This window comes from Peromyscus californicus, unplaced genomic scaffold (genome assembly GCF_007827085.1).
Source record: "Peromyscus californicus insignis strain IS unplaced genomic scaffold, ASM782708v3 Scaffold_20__1_contigs__length_68692818, whole genome shotgun sequence".
Classification (NCBI taxonomy): Eukaryota; Metazoa; Chordata; class Mammalia; order Rodentia; family Cricetidae; genus Peromyscus; species Peromyscus californicus.
Window position 1 is genome coordinate 2798193 of NW_026294503.1, and position 22486 is coordinate 2820678.

Consider the following 22486-nt stretch of genomic DNA (forward strand, 5'->3'; position numbering starts at 1 on the left):
GTTTCAGGGGACCCCGACACCCATGGCAAAACCACAAATGCACATAAATAAATAAATAAATAAATAAATAAATAAATAAATAAATAAATAAATAAATAATCGGAGCCAAATACTATTTGTGTATAAATCATACTTTTGCCTTCTAATAATATGAACTCCCCCCTCACAGTATTTGCTCAATTTAGGGCATGCTATTCAACAATTTAAATTTCTCATCTCTACATATTAGTAGTATTTTATAGGGACCTCATGATTATATTGGCACCTTATAAATGCTACTCTAATTCAATTCTGTTAAGACAAATACTATCAGAACGGACATTTCTGAACAGATCTCTGTGTTTATCAGTTGTTGATAGCTTTCTTTGTAGCAACATTTTCTGTTTAGTTGAATAATTAGTTGAGTTCAACAAAAATTTGGGTTATTTGATTTATTTAAATAAACAAAAATGTACATTTTGCTATCCTGAGAGTTGGGAGGCTTACCTGGGGTCATTTTACAAGCATTTTCATATAATGGCATACAACCTTTAAAAAAAAAAGTTTTATTCTTCTTCTCGCATACATTATGTCCCAAGAGCAGTTTCCCCTCCCATTGGCATTCTATCTTAACAACACTAAAATTCGTGTTTTCTTCTCAGCAAGATTCCAAGTCCATCGGGGAAGCTTCTGTTCCTTTCTGTTTCCAATTACTCTTCCTGTGTTTGTGTTCTTCCATTTTTTCCCATAGCACACAAATAACCTGTCCCTCGCACACTATACAAGTTCATCACATGCTCACCGGTGAGCTTTTTAAACTAAGTCATTTGCTAAACGATTTAGGGTCATCAAGACTCTCTGATCTTTAGGTTACTTTTGGGTAGTGAATTAGGTTAAAAGTTACAGAACTAAGCTTGCAATTCTGTGTATTTGTGAGTGTTTAGTACCTAGTGATTTTAATCTATTCTTCAATATTTCTTTCGAATTATTCCTGCCCTAGGGCTAATATTTGCTTTTGTTTTGTCTGTTTTTTAGCAAAATATGAACTCAACATGACATAATTCTAAGAATGCTCCTTGAACGTTTGAACGTGCGATGCACACATAAACGGGTTAGTGTGGCCCTTCCTTTATGATAAATAAGGAAAGAAAGATGTCTCCGGAGAGGCTGAGACAATCTGAAAGAAAAATCTGGTGACTAAAACTGTGACAACTTCTTTTCTGGGCTGTTGTATTATTTTCTCTTTGAGAAAACCAGGACAAAAGAATGACTGTCCTGAGAACCCGTTAACCCCCATTTGGAGCACAGCTTAGATGTTTCACAATGTCATACTTACTATTTTTTCCTTTTCATAATTTTCAAGTGAACTGTAGCATAAGTGGTTTATTGGCTTGTTCATTCGTGTTTAGGTGTTGGGCATCGCTAACTCCTTGACTTACAGTTTGAAATGACTATCCACTTCCCATACTACATTGACTATCAAACTCTTTGATTTTCACTCAGAAAAAGTTCTATTTGTGTGAAAAGAAGTAATGCCAGCCAGCAGAGCACTCAAGACAAAATGAGTCTGTGATGATGGTTGGCTGAGGTTAATATTTAAAATTTGTATTTTTTTATAAATATGTTTATAAATTTCAATCACTCTATATTTTAAATGTTAAAATTTCATAAAGCTAAGATTTTTGTAAATTTCTTTCTCATGCTTTATATTTTCCTCAAGTTTCTTAGCTAGGAACACTACCCTTCCAACCTGTTCTTATACCAATTTTCTTGGTATAAGAAATACCTTAATTCTTATACCAATTTTCCATTTAATAACCTTTTTAATATACAATATTTACATTTATGATGCAAATTGAAAATAAATTTAAAAATCAAAGCAATTACCCAATCTGATAGTCTATGGTATTGAATATTTTAATTCCATATTATGAGTTATAATAATTTGCATTATTCAATAATCATGTAACAATAGGACATTTAGTTGTTCAAGTTATAGCAATTGTTTTGAATTACATAACCTTGTCTAAATTTTATTGTCTATTAATTATATAAGTCAAATTTACATTGCATTATTTTTATGAGCAACAAATATTATATGACAGGGGACATTTTAGCCTGTTGATATTAAAAACATAAAAAAACAATTTAACAATTTAAAAGCCACACAATGAATTATATTTTACTTAATAATATTGTTAGGGCTTCTTCTTATTTTTCTTTCAAACTATTATTTTGTTTTCTCACCAACACAGTGAACCCACACTAGCCTTCTTATTTTAAACATTAGTGACAATTCATGCTTTTGCAACTGAAAAGTGCATGTGCTTTTGTTGCATGAATGTGATTTAGTGAGTATGGTTCTCTTTTCAGGAACCTTCCACTAAATGTTGGGAGAGGCACAGACAACATTTGCAGTTTTTGTTTCGCTTAGTGAACGCGTCATGAGCTTTCTGCACGACAGCTAGCCAGCAGCGTAAGGACAGGGGTTGTGTTCTCACATGAGCCAGAAAATGTTCTGCCTCCAGACCCCACATGCTGTTCATTTTTTCAGTGGTTTTTGGACCTCCTATTCGGCACCACTTACCTTCATTCTTTCGGGCATTCATCTGTTCAATTTGGAAGGCAGAGTGATTAAACTGTTTTCAAAAGTTTCTGTGTATGAAAGACACTTCATGGAACCACCTACAGAAGCCACAGACGCCCAAGATGTGCATGGTGTCAAGAATGTTCTGAGGAAAGAAAACTCACAATCTTATTTTAAGAACATCTATTGATTTTTTTTTTTAAGTCGAGTGAATCCCCCCGCCCCCCCCCAAGTGCTCGATTGGCAGGCGAATTTTTAATGGCATCCATTTTCAGGAAACGACAAGGGACTGCCAGAGTCTGAGGCCACAGCTCTTGGCGATCTAGGAGTCTGGGGCTTAATTTGAAGTTAACTTGTTTCACTTACCTGTTTGCTGACTCTTTACACATGTATTCAGTTTTCATCAGCTTCTCCTCTTTCCTTCAGCGTACGCGTCATCTCCTTAGCCCGGAGAATCTCTGTCTGCTCCCCAGCTCCATTAATAAAGACCTTTAATTCGAGACTGGCATTCTTTGAGACAGGTCGCTACTTGGTTTTGTTTTGCTCAGATTCGTTATCAGGATTGTAGTGACTGTACTTTCGTTCCTGTGGGTACAATAATTTATTTCCTAAAGTATTTGTGTTACACATTTTTTTGTACTGGGGACTGAACCCACTTTTGTTCTCCAGCTTCTTTATGATTTATAGAGATTCTAAAAACAAAGCAAAAAACACCCCAGCCACAAACCAAACCAAATACATTCTTTTGGTTCTGAAAAAAATCTTAATTCTTCATTTTTATGCTTCTTTGATTTCATTCCTTAATTATAAATACTTAAAAATTAGTTTGAAAAATATTTACTTGAAATCTGATAGTTTCTTCCTCTGGAGTTTCTCCTTTTCAGTTTTACCTTCAAAAAAGCCTTGTTATGGAGGTGGTAACTCTTCCACCAACTTCATCCAAAATGAAGTGAAAACTTGAGACAGTCCAGTGAATCAAAACTGCTGTATACGGGGAGAAGTGAGGTGAACATGATCAGAATACATTGTGTGCACAGCGTTAATGAGAAATATTGTATTAAAAACCTAGTTGGCATCCAAACCGGGTACACAGACTACAAATGAAGTTCACTTTACAACGTGGCTGAGAAGATGACGCAGAGTTAGTGACCGCTGCTTCTGCACAGGACCCGTGTTGGAACGCCAGCAACCACCAGGTGGCTCACAGTAACCCCAGCTCCAGGGTGTCCAACACCCCCTCCTGGGCTCCACTGGCTCCTGCACATGTGTGGTACACATAAACGCACACAGGCACCTACACACAATAATAAATAAGCACTGAAAACTTCTTTAGAACAACAGTTGTTGGTTGGCACTGTCTCAGGCTGTCTGCCAAGACAGTCCTCTCTTCCTTGTTTTTGGTAGCATATCTACCTGACTGGATGTGAGTTTCTCTCCACAATTTGTGTTGTTCCACAAGTACTGAGAGCCACATGGAGTTTCCATTTTCTCTAAAGGGCTTTGCAACAGACATTGATTTGGCCTCCTGTACGTGAGGCAAACAAATTCCAAGTCCCTTGTTGAAAAGGCTGTGAGCCTCCTGGATTAGCTGCCTCAAGAAGAGCACCGGACTGGGTCCAGAAAGGGAACTGCAAGTTTGGTTACCCTTCTCAGAATTCCTCGAGTACTTTATTTGGCTAAGAACTGAGCACATTCTGGGTCACCTTCTCCCTCACCCTATCTTCTTCATATTTTCACTGGATATCTTCCTACTCCAATTTTATTTCAAGGTTGGCATTTCAGGTGCCTATACTTTATTAGTTTTTGAACCTTCATGTGCTGAATTTAACAACCATCACTTATAGTCTTACCATATAAATCTCATATTTTTGTATCTTTAAAATCACCTTTAAGTGTCTGGTGTTTTGAAAGAAAATGGCCCCCATAGGGCGGGGCACTATTAAGAGGTGTGGCTTTGTTGGAGTAGGTGTGGCCTTGTTGGAGGAAGTGTGTCACTGTGGGGGTGGGCCTTGAGGTCTCCTTTGCCTAAGCTTTGCCCAGTGAGACAAACCACTTCCTGTTGCCTAAAAGTCAAGATATAGGACTCTCGGCATCTTCTCCAGCACCATGTCCGCCTTCATGCTGCCATGTTACACCATGATGATAATGGACTAAACCTCTGAAAATGTAAGCACCACAATTAAATGTTTTCCTTTATAAGAGTTGCTGTGGTCATGATGTCTCTTCACTGCAATAGAAACCCTAACTAAGACAGTGTCTCTGAGCCCAACATTTCCTAAGTCAAAATTTATACATCACGTTTCCTTCTATGCATATCTGGTTTTTTTTAACTTAAAAATATTTGTGTTGTATTTTTAATCATGTGTATATGTTTGCATAGGGGTGTGTGCGTGTGATTGCCTGTAAAGAGGCTAGAAAGAATGTTGGATCTTTTGAGCTGGAGTTACAGGCCATTGCGAACTGCCTCCCATGGGTGCACAGAAGTGCTTTTAACCACTCAGCCATCTCTCCAACCCCACCTTGAAAGAATAAACAGTATATGCACTTAATGGCTGAGCCATATCTCTGGCCTCTGAACATACCCATTTAGAAGACACAAACCACTTTATTTTTAGTAAAACCGAGCTAGTTTCTCCTCAAACCTCCTCTTTCTCTCTTATACTTCATCTAAGTACGTGGCACTTAGCCAGGGAGCCAACTATGCTGGGATCACCCTGACTCACTAACATTTTCAAATCATCCCCTTCTATATCTGCGTAGTTCACAGAGTCTACAGGAGGTCCACGGAATTAATATATGTATATAATAGCTATTTATAAACAGGACAGACCACTATACCTTCAAGTTTCCTTAACTTCCTGTCTTCTGCAGAGAAAATCCAAATCACTGATCTAGCTCTTGCCTGCCTGAGACTCACATTTGTAGTGTGTGTGTGTGTGTGATGGTGTGTGTGTGTGTGTGTGTGTGTGTGTGTGTGTGTGTGCATGATTCCCAGAATTTCCTGTGCTATTCTCATGCCTCTGTGCCTTGTCTCCTGTCCTTCCCTCTGTCCTCTGTCTTTTTCTTGCCTAAGTAATTACTATTCATCTTTCAAGATTATGCTTGGATATTATTTTTCCCCCAGAAAACCTTATTGTGACCTTGTTCTCTCTGATTTCCCATAAATTCTGTCATAGCACTTATCTCTTTATCTATGGCTAGAATCCACTAGAATGAGCTCTTTGAAGATATGGGCCAAATTGCAGTTGGCTTTGTGAAAGTATTATAAGAAATATCTGTTGAACTGATATTTTCTCATCTTTGTCTTGAAAGAGAAGTTGTACATGCCGTGAAGAGTGTTGACAAACACACAGGCATGTCGCAGACTACTGATAGCTCTATTGATCAAGGCAGCAGGGTCAATCATCTAAACGTTCCACTTGTTCCTTCACGGTGAGGGAATGAGGCGCAGCATTTCACACTGAGACTCCTACATCGAGGAAACTCTGCCCGATTCTGTAGAGCTGCCTAACTTGGACAACTTTTGGCATCCCACAAATGCTCAGATTTTTTTTTTTTTTAAGAAAGGATAAGCCATATGTAGCAGGTGTACTCTGCAATGGATGCTAACAACAGAGAGGAAAATACAGCTAACTGATCCCAGCTCTGGAACATCGCTCCTTAACTATGCTCCAAAAGCCTTTGGCAGGCATGTACTGGAATGCTCTGACTGTCCACATTCTTGGAGAGATGTCAATAGGAAAAAGTTGCTTTCATCCAGCCAGTTTTCTGCAGTTCTACATTTCACGAAGTTTAACCTCTGAAGGAATTTTGAAAAGAAAACAGAATGTAAGCACACTTAAGGAAACATATTGCTAATTCCACCTTTACCCATTCTCAAAATTGGACTAATTTCCCATATGTTTCTGGAAGAACTGGCAGATCATAATGCACAATACTGTTTACTGTCTCCTATTAGGGAGGTTTGTACATGAAAAACATCTGCATGGCCTGAAAATGCAATGCTTTTAGTATTGTTGAGAGAGCCAGATGTTGTAAACAGATACTGTAGTTGTTCTCAGGGGTCTGTGATGCAGACACAGAAAAGGCGGTAGTAGTTTTATATGTTAAGAATTTGGGTAAAGATTTATGGAAACCTTTTGTAAGATTATTCTATTACTGCTATTGTTTTTAGTACATGCATATGTAGAGTATATGTGTACTTACATGGGTGCATGTGTGTGTGCCCCTGTGTGTGTAGGGGGCGTGTGTGTGTGTGTGTGTGTGTGTGTGTGTGTGTGTGTGTGCATGTGTATAAGCCAGAGGTCAATATTGAACATCTTCTCTTGTTTTCCACCTTATATTTTGAAGTCAAGGTCTCTCACTGAACCTGGAGCTCACTGGTTGGTTTGACTATCTGTCTAGGAAGGAGTTCCAGACATCTGCATATCTCCACCTCCCGAGAGTCGGGATTGCCAGTACCCAGCTTTTCACGTGTGAACTGGAGATTCGAACTCAGGTCCTCATGCTCGTGTGGCAAGATTGTTGCTAAATGAACCATTTCCCCAGACATTTCTTTGGATAGTTTTTTATGAGGAACTCTAAGACCTAACATTTTTAGAAAACTGAGAGCTAAATATTTCCCATATTAATCTAAGGACTTTACCACTGTAAAGATAGAATCAAATAATTTTACTAAATTGAAATTTGTTCACTGAAGTTAAGGATAGAGGGATCACCACAAGTAGGAAATTTAAGGACACATGTAAATGAATAAATAACGTCAACATCACTAATTAGATTTAGGAAATCTGAAATTGTCTAAAATGTGTGTAACATTTTTAATGAGCCTCTGTGTGATCCTCAATCACTTCAGAGTTCTGGGAAGATGGAATTAGGGAAGTAGGAGACAAGTCATCCAGAAGTCACTGCTGCTGAAGGAGAGATGGGGCTAGCCTGTACTCTCACGTCAAATCAGAAGTACAGTCCCCTCCAAGGCACTCGGTGACTGTTAGATGGAAATAAAGTGATCTTTGCCGCTCTGCCCTTCACCTCACTGGAGCTTTAAAGTTCTGCTGCATAGAAGAACACTGTCCTCTATACGGTTATTGAAAGTTTGCTTTGTGACACTTTCAGTCTTGGAAAGATCATTGTGAAAAGCCACTATCACCCTATCTTAGTACCCCCAGAAGGCCCAAGAGTAGTTACATAAGGAAGCCCATGAAGGTTGAGTTCTCTCCACCCTCAGAGATGATTCCACCAGTCTGAAACTAAGTTCTTAAAAACATTAGGAATGCATTATTTCAGAGTAAATAGAAACAGACTCAAGCATTAACAGTTTGAGATTTGATGAACTTTTCTTTCAGTCAGATTAAATTTTTGGTGATGAGCATGCAGGTTCAGTTTAGATTCTCAAGCGAAAAGGCTGAATACAAATGTCTGGAGACATTCTTGGCCCTGTGAGGAGCACGAAGAGCCAAATTTTTCATGAGAAAAAGACAACCTGTTTTCTCAAGGTTTCTAGTCCAGCCAGGCAAATTCAAAAAGGGAGATTCTCGCTGTGTTTGGTTTTTGCTTTCTGAGACAAGGTCCTGTGTAACTGTTTGGCCCCAAACTTATACAGCAGAGGATGGCCTTGAACTCCTGACCCTACTGGGATTACAGGCATGGACCCCATGCCCAGTTCTTAAAGAAAGGAGATGCTTTTTGTTCTTATAAAGATTCATTTTCATTTAAATTAGGGGTGTGTGTGTGTGTGTGTGTGTGTGTGTGTGTGTGCACGCGCGTGTGCACGCGCGCGCGCGAACATGAGTGCAGGTACCCGATGAGGCCAGAAGGGGTGGTGGGTCCCTGGGAGCTTGAGTTACATACAGGCAGTTGTGACCCATCTGACAAGGCATTTGGGAATGTGCAAGAGCAGTGTGTACGCTTAACCTCTGAGCCACCTCTCCAGCCCCAAGAAAGGCCATTGTTGGCTCCTCAGTCTGTAGAAGAGAAAAAGAAACCAAACACTCGAGGCAAGTATCAGAAAGCAGAATGGTGAAGGGTGCTGGTGTTCTTTACTTGGTAGAAGAGAAAGATAAAGCGTATGCACAAGTGAGTATGCGCAAGAGTGAGTGTGTGCAGAGTGTGAGCTGCAGCGTTTAAGGTCAGTAGTGAATATTCAGTCTTGGAAAGATCATTGTGAAAAGCCACTATCACCCTATCATAGTACCCCCGGAAGGCCCAAGAGTAGTTACATAAGGAAGCCCTTATTGGCTCTGTGTTTCCAATTTCAAGAATGGTCAATGGAAGGAGCGGTTATGTAACTTGAGAAGGTCACATGGACAGTTGGGGGTGGACTGGATTTTCAGTCCACAGCACTGATGCCAGAACCTGACCTCAGAGTGCTTACCAACCCGTCCACGCTCTCCCTCCTCCCCTCTTGCCTGGCAGCCATTTCTCTCAGTTTTCCTTCCCTCGCGAGCATTCCCAGCATTTCCTCATCACCTCTCACATCTTCTCCTTTTATTGTTAAATCACAGTTTCGATTTTCTTCTATGAAGAAGCAGAGGTGTTTTCAAAAGATGATTGCCCTTTTAGACTAAAATGTTTGCTTGCTTACTTACACATTCTGCCCTCATAATTCTCCCAAGATTTATTATGTGGAAAGTGTCGGAGATATATGTGAAGTATATGCACAAGGAATAAAATCCAAGTACAGTTGGTAGTATAGAAAAATTAGAACAATTATAGTGACTAGCAGTGGGGTTAAACATAAGTCCAACATTACACATTATCTGGTGGGATATTGCAAAAATGAGAAAATAATTAATATGTAACGACAGGGCAAGTGCTCACATATGTTTTTAAACTCATTATGAAACTGAAAATGTATGATAAAGTTGCCATCCACACAAGATAATAAAAGAAATAGACACCCATGTGTCCAGCCTCCACTTGACTCACTAAAGAAAGGATAGGTTTAAATGTTAAGAACCTCCCCCATCTCAGGCTGGGAAGGTTATAATCAGTGACTGCAACAAGGCTCATCTATGACTCATCACCAATCACTCATTACCATTTTCAATAAGCATAACAATGTCAAGTCCCTTTTGACATAAGGCAAATAGCATAAAGAATCATCAGTTGGGGCAGGAGAATTGGTCAGCAGTCAAGAGCACTAACTGCTTTCCCAGAAGACCTGTGATTGGTTGCCAGCACCCACATGGTGCCTCATAGCCATCTGTTGTTGCTGTTTCAGGAAATCCAGTGCCCTCTTCTGGCCACCATGGGTACCAGCACTCACATAGTGCACAGATATCTATGCAGGCAAAACACCCAGGCACATAAAATAAAAGATTTAAAAATGCAAACATTCTAAAAACAAAACAAGAACCGAGATGGAGGACGGAAGGCCTCTCTAGTTGTGGTGGCCACAGAGCTTATCAGTGAGCAAGTTGCTGATCTGGACTTCAAACAATGCAGAAAATTTAGATAAGCATGGCTCATTCTGGTCTTTGAACTACTTTATAATGCTGTTCTATTATTGAGGTCACAAAAGAGATTATGTTCATGTGGTTTCTGTCCATTTATATTTACCTTATTAGAATCTAAAACCAATAAAAATGTAAAATACTCACTTAAAATAAAGTACTCGTTAACATGGGGCTAAGTCTATAGCCCCAGGGGAAGATCCTTTCCTAGAATGCTCAAAGCACTGGATCCTATCCCCAGCAGGCCGACAAGAACAAAAACAGAGAGTGATATAATAGTGTATTTTAAGGAAATTCAGGTTTATTTCCCCAAATGACAATATTTAGTTAGGAGAATGGTATGACTTTTACATGTTGCTCTATTTTTTCTTTATTTATTATTAATTTGTGTGTGTGCATGTGTGATGTGCATACATGAACCACTGCATGCATATGAAGGTCAGAGGACAACTTGTGGAAGTCAGTTCTTGCCTTCACCGTGTGGATTCTGGGGATTGAACATGAACTCGGGTTGTCAGACTTGGCATCAAGCACCTTTACCCTCCAAGCCATCTCATCAGCCCGACATCTGGCACTTTTAGTATGTGTTTAAGAGAAGAAAGCTAGCTGGGCGGTGGTGGCGCACGCCTTTAATCCCAGCACTCGGGAGGCAGAGCCAGGCGGATCTCTGTGAGTTCGAGGCCAGCCTGGGCTACCAAGTGAGTTTCAGGAGAGGCGCAAAGCTACACAGAGAAACCCTGTCTCGAAAAACCAAAAAAAAAAAAAAAAAAAAAAAGAGAAGAAAGCTAGACTTTCCTATTTACTTTATTGTGATATCACAAGTTACATAGCATCTGAGAAACTCCTTTGTACACTTGCAAGAGACTAGAGTGAGAAGACAAACAGAATTTCAGCACCAAGAAACTTATTGAGGAAACAGGAGTGTGGAATACACAATTCAGAAGTGGGATAGGAACTGGGCTGGGGAGCAAGTGCTTGTGATTGTAACTGGGAAAGATGTGACCTGGAAGAGATGTTTCTAGTGGGCAGACTGGGCTATACCAATTTAAAAATCCTAGCATTTTTACTTGTGGCCATCATCACTGGCCTCTACTGGGGCTTTTGAAAACTTCCTGCAGGAACAATGGAATTTAAATTCATCATTAGTCCTAGGCTTTTATAAAATTATGTAGTTGTCAATATTCTTATAGATTGTTTTATTCAGTGTTTATACATCTATTTAGTGTTTATACATTCGAAGAAGCAAGATAAGCGTAGTGACAAAGACAGGAAGGTGAGTCTGCTTATTGGCGCCCTCTGTTGAGCGGGAGGTTCACACGCTAACACACCATTGGGAGCATTAATCTGGAGTACCATGGAGGAGAGTTACTAATGTTGGCAAGTGGGTGAGGTGGGCAGTTGGTGAGTTGAGCATGAAATCTTTAAATGAAGTCCCCAGTGCCAATACTCAGTGACACTTGTGGGCCATAGTGTGGAACACAAGTGTGCCATAGTGAGAAGTATAAGATACAGCTCTAGAGCTAATTCATCAGGGTTGGGTTTTTTTGGTGGGGGGAGGGGGGAGACAGGAACTCACTCTGTAGACCAGGCTGGCCTTGAATTCACAGAGATCCGCCTACCTCTGCCTCCTGAGTGCTGGGATTAAAAGTGTGTGCCATCATGCCCAGCTAATTCAGCAGTTTTGAGGAAATGGGCAGGGGCTACCGTGGGACAGTTTGAAAATACAAAAAACTAACGAAATGTCTTTCCTCTACAGCTGCGTCATTTCATTGCTGGGCCTTGTCGATTTAGCATCAGATATTTTAATCTCTTGTTTCCTCCAGTTGAATCACCCTTTTCTGTGTTTGTTTTTCCTCTGTGACTCAGTAACTAGAGAAGGAGTAATTGAGAAGATCACAACAGTTTAACCAAATACTGAGAACATCTTTACTAGCTGAAATAATTATCAGGAGAGATGTGTGCAGACACCCTGGGTACCAGCACCACCTGCAGGGGGTGGGGAAGTCTGCAGGCTGCAGTACCTCTGTGGAGACCTGGGCTGCTGCACATGGAGGTTGGGGACATGCTATGTTGGTTTCAAAATATTATTGTCCTTATTTATGACCATCTTTGCTGACTTCAACTTGGGCTTCTGAAAGCTTCAGGGCAGGAGCAATAGAATTAAAACAATAATTGTTTCCAGGCTATTATCAATATTCCTTTGGTGAACACAAAGATCAACCACAGCCCCCCCACCCCCCGCGCTCACCCACACTCTGAGAACTTTTAGAACCTTGTGGTAAGTCAACAGGTAGGAAGGGACTCCATCTAGGGCACTCAGCCTTCTTTGGTGAATAGGGCTGAGCGCTGCATGGCCCTATTTACAACTTCCAGGATGAAGAACGAAGGCGATTTCACAGCTTTGAGGAGTGAGAACACGAACTGTTTGTGACGTTTCAAAAACTTAGATGTACGATGATAGAAAGGAATCTGTATTGCACATTACTGTATGTGAACCAATTAAAGATGTTCTTTCCCAGTGTAAGGCTCCACCAAACAAAAATCTCATTGGCACTCAGCTGGTCCTACAAGGGATCAGATGAAAGACACTATATGGTTTAGTACAAATGCATGAACTTCAACTTGAAGTCAAGTCTATACTACCAATACGACAATTTTCTTTTCCTTGTTAAATCATGTCCGAAGAAGCTAAAAAGATGTCTATACATTCCTACTCTTTTTATAGTCTTGATAAAAAGTACAAAATATTTTATTTCTAGTTTTTTTTTTTTTCCTGAGGCAGTACATCATGATGTAGCCCAGGCGTGTTTCAGCTTGAGATCCACCCGTCTTTGCCTCCATAGTTATGTGATTGTAGGCACATGCTGCCACAGCTGGCTCCTTAATTTCTAGAATTTGAAAAGGAAGTGAGACAGACCAGGTATATGAGAAGCAACGTGAGAAAACAGCCTTCATTGTCTTAAACAGCCTTCATTGTCTTCTCTTCATAGCAAAGAAAGACATCTTCGGGGGGGGGGGGTTCATCAGGAGCTGGGGGCTGGGAAGACAGCCAGTGGGAAAGTGCTTGCTGTAAACGTATGAGGACCTGGAGCTGGGGGATAGCTCAGTAGAAGAATGCTTGCCGGGCACATGCAAGACTCCTGGTTCAGTCCCACCAAGACACACACAAACACAAATAAGGTTGATCTGCAGGACAGTAGTATTTTTTTAAATCTGAACTTAGATTCTTCACGTACACTCATGCAGAATTTTTAGGGGCAGTCATCATCATCTTTTTCTCCCATTTGACAATCTCAGGCAAGGACACAAACTTGTACAGTCACACTGCAATACAGCACTATCTCCCAAACCAAACCACCACCAGCTTCAGCTCAGCTGTGCTGCTTGCAAAAGACCCTCACCTCACAGAAGACACTCCCTCACAGGAGGGGGTGGGCAAAGTCACAGGACCTTCACTTCACTTCTTTCCAGCCACTTCTTTCAGCCAGTTCTACGTAATTCTGCCCCAATTGCCACAATTGCAGCCAGCCTCGAGGTTTCGGGGAGGGGCTAGAGTATACATGCTGGGAGCGGGGAAGATCTGCACTGTCACGGGGGGGGGGGGGGGGGGGGGGGGGGGAGCAAGCACCCATACAGGTGCAGAGCAAGCACCCATACAGGTGCAGACCGTAAGCCCTTACCAAGCTTCCCTAAGGAAGCCTAATAAGCTTATTGGTTTCTTGGGGGAACTTTGGTAGAATCGAAGAACTTGAGTTTGTCATTGGGGCCTTATAGGGATGGGGTAGACATTGCTTAGCCCCCCAGGGTGAAAACTCTCTCAGCACATATTTTGTCCTTTTTTTTCTAGACATTTACACTTTCAAATGAAGACTAAGGTTGAGTCAAAACTCCCAATTATACCATGTTCAAATATCACACAAGTTATGAAAGTAATGATATAAAGTAGCGAGTAGAATGACATTGTCAGAGGTGAGGGGATCTTAGCTCTTACGGAATCCTGAATTTCTCTACGTGTGGTCATGTCTACCAAAGACTTTCTTACTCATTACAAATTCACTATTGGCTTGTCCTCGAAGTTAATCAATTTCAGATTCTAAGGGTGAGTAGAAGATTCTTCATTTTAAGTTCCTTAAATAGATAATCACATTAAGATTAGGGAACTATGAATACATCTTGTCATATTCCTTCATACCACAGAACTGAAATAATAAGAGAAATCAAATAACTTGGTCAAAGTGGTGTAGCCAGAAAAAGGCAGAGGTCAGAGTCGGAGATTGTCAGTCCTGAGTAGTCTGTACTCAGTTGTAAATACTCAGGGACCTCAAAGAAAAAGGAATCTATTTGAGTTCTTTGTTCCTTGGTATTCTTTACAGACTTAATACCAATGCTTTCCCTTTAATGGGCTCCCAGCACTTGCTAAGTGACCTGCTTCTCTGGGGAAATTTGGGAAATAGCAACAACAGGAGCTTGTGGACAAAGAGATCTTGTTATGTTGCTACTATCTTAACTCTTTACAGTGAGACAGACAAAATCATTTTTAAAAAGAACATACACTCATTTTTCTCAAATCATAAGACATAATAAAAAGCAAATGGGAAACACTTTGCTACTGGTGTTCAGCAGGACTATCCCACCCTCCGCAACCGTGAACCATATGGTATCCCCTACCTGGTTCAGTATTTAACCTAAGGATTTATTGCTGGGTGTCTTGGCAGCAAGCTGTGTGAGCCGAAGTGGAGTCTGATTGAGTTAATTAATGTGGTGGCAGCTTGGAATGTTGTCCAGCTGCCAGTGAGAATTATGTTTGTTTGCTTTTGGCCCAAGTGTGAAATGGCTGCCTGTTGATTTCAGAAGTGTGAGCGTACATTTTTATATCTCACACAAATGAATACATTTTTTTGTACCCTACACATTTGGGGAAATGCTGAAATTTATTGGGTAATGTAATGTTATGTACCACTTGTGTGGCAGAAAAAGAACGGTGGAATTTTGCCGGAGAGGTTGACTTTGCATCTGTACAAGAAAGCGAAAACAGGTGGTTTATACCCATGAGCAGGTAAATAAACCATCTGAAATTAGTTCATTGGGCCTAAGGCTTTAAAGACTAACATTAAAAGCAAGTTTTCTCAACTAAAAGAGACCAGCTCTAGTAATGATGAAATAATTCTGAACATAAGAAACATAGTTTTAAATTTCTCCCAGAAGGAATGGCTCTCGGGTTCTTCATGGACTTGGAGGAGTGTGCTTTTCTCTTCCCCAAACACAACCCTTACTGAAGCTGTCACCTCACTGTGCACCCCTCTCTCCTACGGTGACTGATAGGGGTGACCAAGTGCTGCCTGGTTGTCCTGGAAGGCAGTATGGGTCTTGATGCTCATTACTTGGGTCTCAAGGGAGTTCTGTAACCCAGCAGGTAAGTGCTGATATTGGACAAAGTCCCGTCGAAGGTGCTAGGCGGCATTACTCCCCTAGTATTTTCCCCAGTGCTATTTTATTGAGATAACATACGTCAACAAAAGCAGAGTGGGTTAAGAAAATGCATATTTAGAATATATGAATACATTTCCTTTATTTCACTGTTCTGAAAAATTTAAAACAGTGAAACTAAAGGAAATCACAGAGTACTTAAGAGCAAATAATATAAAGAAAATTCTCTCTCTCTCTCTCTCTGTCTCTCTCTGTGTTTGTTGCTGGGTATCAAACCCAGCACTTTACTCATACTGGGTAAATGCTATTCCAAATGAGCTACTTCATTATTATTTAAGGGTCCCAGAATTCTTTTATGATGATAAGAACATTTTTAAAGATGTGAATGTAAGTATATCAGGAAGATTATATACTTATTATATATTTATACTTATTTCATAAATGAAAAAGATGGGAAAAACGCACAGTGCAATTCTACTCAAGATTCTCCCCCTCACCCCGTAGAGTCTCCTAGGGTCTCACCATGTAGCTCAGGCTGGCCTGTGAATTTTGGCTCTTCCTGCCTCACCCTGCCCAGCAATGGAACTATAAGCATACACTACTACATTTAGTTTGAATTTCACTTTATTAGGAGTTGGGGGAAGGTCATTTTTTTTCTAGTTCACCTATTGGCTGGTTATTTTTTTTGTCAACTTGACACAAGCCAGAGTCATCTGGGAAGAGGGAACCTCAATCGAGAAAATGCCTCTATCAGATCAGTCTGTTGGCAAGTCTGTGGGGGCATTTTTTGACTAATGACTGGTGTGTGAGAGACTAGACCACTGTTGGGGGCTGCTATCCTTGGGCAGTGGTCCTGGGTTGTATAAGAAAGCATGCCACTAAGGTGGATCTCTGTGAGTTCAAGGCTAGCCTGGTCTACAGAGTGAATTCCAGGATAGGCTCCAAAGCTACACAGAGAGAAACCCTGCCTTGAAAAAACAAACAAACAAACAAACAAAAACAAAAAAAGCCTAAACAGCATTCCTCCATGGCCTCTGCTTCAGCTCCTGCTGGTTTCTGCCCTGAGTTTCTGCACTGATTTCCCTTTATGGTGGACTGTAAGCTGTTGTCTAGAAGTAAAACCTTTTCTCTCCAAGCTGCTTTGGTTTTAATGTTTACCACAGCAATAGAGAGCAAACCAGAATACCTGCTAAAGAGCAGAACATGGTATTTTCTTTTCCTCCAGTGACCTTTTGCTGTGAGTCGCAGAAATATGAAGTAGGAATTCAGATGACTATGGCAAGGCTAATACCTAGAAGAAGCTAAGGGCTCTTCCAGAGGATAAAGTCAAGACTCAAGGAGTCTTGGCGACACTGGCTTTGAATGTATTAGCCGTTTCCTGCAATGAATTTCTTATGTGCTATTGTAGCTTTCCCATTTGATTCTCTTCCAAAGAACTTCTAACAGTGTGGTTGATAATTCATTGGGCACAATGTCCCCCTTTACAATTGGAGTATTTGGATAACATCCCCAACCTTGCTGACAGCAGCCACACAGCCAGACCCCTGATTTCAGGCCTTTCTGTAATTGTTGTCATAGCAACATCTGGTCAGGACCATCTCTTCAGGAAAGTATCTTATCTGAGATACTTCCCAGACTCTCTGAGAACAGACTCCAGACCATTTGTTAGTTCCTGAGAGAAGGTAAAAATTTACAGTGAGACAACCGCCCAGGCCAGGCTGATGTGCTAATTAATCTTCACCCTCCTTCTTCCAAGTGCTATCTTTAGTTCTAGATCTCCCTTTAACAATTAACTCAGAACTAAAGGATTTTACACACTTGGTACATCAAGCTGTGACCCAGGTTGCCTAGTTACAGAGTACACTTCCCCCATCCTGCCAGAAAATAGTGCAGCTTGTACAGATTTCAGTGCCAAAGGGAAAAAAGGCAGTTTCATTTTCACTCGTGACTTAGTGACTTACAGAATCCTAACGTTTTACCTAACCACTTCTAAGAATAAAGTTTGAGCACATAAATTCCCTTTTTAAATCTATTGACTGAATTTAACTCTTAGTTGATTCACTCCCCGTTAGTCACTTCCATTTTGGGTTGCTAAAGATGGCTGACAAGTACTAGTCTTTGTGTGGATCTTACTGTCTCTCCTTTTGACCCTGAAAGAATTCAAGCCTGGTGACCTTGCCTTGGCCAGAGTATTGCTGGTTACATGGGTATATAACTGAAAACCTCAGAGACTTGGGGGAGAATTAAGATGGGAAGAACTAGATGGGGAAGAACTAAGATGGGAGAATTAAGAATAACTTAGAACAGCAGAAAAATGTAGAGAGAATAAGGCAAGAAAGGAGCTAAGTATGAAGCAGAAAGAAGCTGTGTAGAGAGAGAACTGACTCAGAAGAATAAAGTGAATGGACTAAGGAGTTTCGTGTACATAGATTCATTTAACATTTCTCAGATTAGTTAATTCACCACTTGTAGCATCTCTTTTGGAACTCTGGGAAAAGACTATAGAGGTACTGGTCCCCAATAGTCTTTGTTAATCTTTGGTGTAATATTATTTATGATGCTCTTCTGTTGTTAATTTTTTTTATGGTAGGACTGGGGATATAGCTCACTTAGTTAAATATTTGCCTTACAAGAACAAGGAACTGGGTTTGATCTCCAGAACTCATGATTAAAAAGAGCAGGGCATAGTAGCACACAGTTGCAATCCCATTACTGATGGGCAATAGGAGATAGGCAGGTCCCTACTTGGTAAATTCTAGGCTTAGCAGAAGACCCTACCTCCAAAAACCAAAACAAAAAAGATGATCAGTACATAAGGTACCCCCACCGCCCCCCCCTCTCTCTCTCTCACACACACACACACACACACACACACACACACACACACACACACACACACACACAGACACACAATAACCCAGTAAACATTATTGTACTCTGCATGTGTCTTAGTTAGGGTTTCTATTGATGTGAAGAGACACCATGACCACAGCAACTCTTATAAAGGAAAATATTTAATGGGATGACTTAAAGTTTCAGAAGTTCAGTCCATTATCACCATGGTGTGACATGGCGGCATGCAGGCAGACATCATGCTGGAGATGTAGCTGAGAGTTCTACATCTTGCACAGGCAACAGAAAGTAAACTGAGATACTGGGCGTGACTTGAGCATATAGAAAACTTAAATGCCTGCCTCCACAGTGACACACTTCCTCCAACAAGACCACACCTACTCCAACAAGGCCACACCTCCTAATAGTGCCACTTTCTTTGGGGGCCATTTCCTTTGAAACCACTACACCATGTTATAGGGATGGCATAAGTTTGATTGTTCATAGCAAAGTAACCTCAGGGTTGTTTAAGGTGGTATTGCTGTCAGAGTGAAGAATAAATTAGACATATTAATATAATATACACCCAGTGGTTATCAGGCCGAACTTATAAAAGACTGCTGCCAGAACTTCTAGAACATACTTGTTATTATAAGACAATTAAATAAATCTAATTTGGCATCAGGGAAACTGTTTTCCCTTAAAAAATTCTTATATTTGTGGTATGTAATGACTATGGAAGAAAATCATACACAAAATTACCCTGATTTTTTATTACTATAATATAATCTTTTGTTTTCTTTAAAAAATGAACAAACCCCAAGTCTAATGCATGCTGCCCATGTTGGACCCTTCACTAGGGTGTAGGCAACCTACCAGTGGCCACGTGCCCAAAGGCGTGTGGCTCTCCCTTCCTCAGCAGCAATAGTCTCTCTGCCAAAGGCAAGCACTCAAGGCCCCACCCCTAAACATGCTGGAGCTTTAACTGACCAGATCTGGCTAGGGCTTGTGCAGGTAACCACAAATCTTGAGAGTTGACGTGTGTAACAGCTATGTCATGTCCAGCAGTCAGGATTACACAGCTTCCCTCCCCATCTGCCAGCTTTTGCTTTCTTCCTACGCCTTCGGAGATGTTCTCTGAGCCTGCACTGAGGAAGGCTGGTATAGATGATTCATCCACAGCTGACAGTTGCTTACACTTAGGCTGGTTAGGAGTCTGCATTAAGCATTACACATTTGTGGGCAGATAGAAAATGGCCCTGTCTTAGTTAGGGTTTCTAATCCTGTGAAGAGACACCATGACCACAAATAACTCTTATAAAGGAAAACATTTAATTTAGGTGGTGGCTTACTTTTTCAGAGGTTCAGTCCATTATCATCATGGCAAGAAACATGGTGGCATGCAGGCAGGTGCTGGAGGAGTAGCTGAGAATACTACATCTTCGAGGCAACAGGAAGTCAACTGAGACACTGGGCAGAATCCTGAGCATAGGAAACCTCAAAGCATGCTTCCATAGTGACACAATTCCTCCAAGGTCATACACACACTCCAACAAAGCCACACTTCCGAATAATGCCATTCCCTATGAGATTATAGGGGCCAATTACATTCAAACTACCACAGGCCCCTAAAGGGAGTTGCCTAGAGATAGTTCTTGGGATATTATGGTGAAGAATGTGGCTGCCTTTCACCCTTGTCTGGAGAGTCTGCCTGAGGCTAGAGTGGAGAGTTTTGGATTCATTCTGTTGGCAGAGGAAATCTCAAACAGCCTAGTATCGACTCTATCATGTGGTTATTAGTGGTAACTCTAATGAAGATTTATAGTGAAAAGGAGCAAGCTAAACAGGGTAAACTACAAAATGTAATATTTGAGGAGAAAGGCAGCACCAGGAAGTGGAATGGAGCTGAGTCTTGTGTTCAAGGAGATAAACAGATTAAGAAATGGAATAAAGGGAGTGGTGACCTCACGGCAAGATCCCACCCAGCTAAATTTCCAACTTGTGGAAAGGAATGAAAGAAAAGCTTAGAGCCTTGTGTGGTGTGCATGCCTTTAATTCCAGCAGTGGAAGGCAGAGTCTGGCAGATCTCTGAGTTTGAGGCCAGCCTGATTTACAGGGCAAGATCCAGAACAGCCAAGCTTAGTCAGTGAAGGAAACCATTGAAAACAGAAAGCTGGTGAAGATGTAATGGGACGAGGAGGCATGTTCCAGCCCCATCAAGCAGCAGAACTTGGCAGCTTTGGACACATGGTTCTGGAGTCAAGGAGAGAAGAAAGGGACTATGGAATTTGCCTCTGGAAATTGCTGGGCATGTGTCAGGGGTGTCCCTGAATGGAGGCCCAGAGAGGCCATTGTGTAAAGCTGTGAAGGATAAGCCTGGCTTGTCTTGAAGACCCAAAATGTTAGAGATGCCAGAGTCATGGGATACCTGCTAAGGAGAGTTGCTGACAGGGAGTGGAAACCAGTCCAAGAGAAAGACTGTGTTTCAGTCAACAAAGCTGAATGGCATTTGGAGATCTGAAGGGCAGCTCTTTGATGTCAGACATGGAGTTTGGAGTTTGCCTAGGTGGTTTTTGGTCTTTCTTGGGTCCAGTATTTCCTCATTATGTTCCCTTCCCTATATTTCGAAATGAAAATGTATATCCTGTGCCATTATATGTTGGAAGTATGTGATCTGTTTTTTTTAAATTTTTATTTTATAGGGGATTACAGTTAAGAGATTGCATGAATTGCAGAAGAGACCTTGAACTTTAGACTTTTAAATATTGTTGAGACTGTTATAGACTATGAGGACTTTTAAAGTTGGATTGAATGCATTTTTCTATTATGATATGCCTATAAGCCTTTGGGGGCCAAGGAGTATAATGTGGCAATTTGAAATAAAATAATCCCCAAAGGGAATGGCACTATTAGGAGGTGTGGCCTTGTTGGAGTAGGTGTGGTCTTATTGGAGAAAATGTGTCACTGTGGAGGTGGGCTTTAAGGTCTCATATATGCTCAAACCACACCCAGTGTCTCAGACCACTTCCTGTTGCCTGCATATCAAGATGTAGAACTCTCAGCTCCTTCTCCAGCACCATGTCTGCCTACACAGCTCCATGTCCCACCATGATGATAATAGGCTAAACCTTTGAAAATGTAAGCCACCCCAATTAAATGTTCTCCTTTATAAGAGTTGCCGTGGTCATGGTGTCTCTTCACAGTGACAGAAATCCTAACTAAGACAGCTCTGAAGAAAGAAGAATCTCTAGCCAAAGTTACAGCAGCACACATGCAGGGTATCAATTCAAATACCCAGAAAGCAGCTTGGCCGCCTGACCATTCATCAAACAGCAGTAGGACCCCTCCAGGGTCTATAACCCCCCAGTCCAGGGCTTTTGCCACATAAACTTTATGACATTAATGTATTGCATACTTGTCATGGATGTTTAGCTCAGAAAAGGTTTTTTTTTGTTTTGTTTTGGTTTTTCGAGACAGGGTTTCTCTGTGTAGCTTTGCGCCTTTCCTGGGACTCACTTGGTAGCCCAGGCTGGCCTCGAACTCACAGAGATCCACCTGGCTCTGCCTCCCGAGTGCTGGGATTAAAGGCGTGTGCCACCACCACCCGGCTACGCCACCACCGCCCGGCAGAAAAGGTTTTAATAAACATGTAATGAGATATCCTCAAGTTCTAACATTAGGAGGTTAAGGTTAAGATAACACTATGTTATAGGTTTTTGAAATGTATGGAAACTGTGTGTTTCTATGTAGAAAATACATCAGTGAAGGACGGTGTAAAAGCCAGTTCTGTGGCAGAGTCACTGAGTTTCCTCCCCAGGTTCCACTGCAGACAGGCCTGGTGGCGCCTAAGATCTTCATGGGTTAGTTCATGAATTGAAGTCTTCCACTCCAGTTTGAACTAATTTTTGCTTATAATATGATAAGAGTTTTTTTTTTTTTTTTTTTTTTTTGCAAGTAGATTTCTGGTTTTCTTAGTAACATTTATTGAAAAATAAATGTTCTTTTCCAACTGGCTTGCATGTCCACAAGTAACTGACCATAGATGTCGACTCTCAGTTTTATTTTGCACTTTGTATGTCAGTCCAAAATTATCAAAAACTGTTTTGATTCCTGACAGTCTATAGTAAAAAGCAAAAATTTTTTTGAGGCAGCTTTTTACTTCGTAGCTCAAGCTGGCCTTGAACTTGCAATCCTCTTGCATTAGATT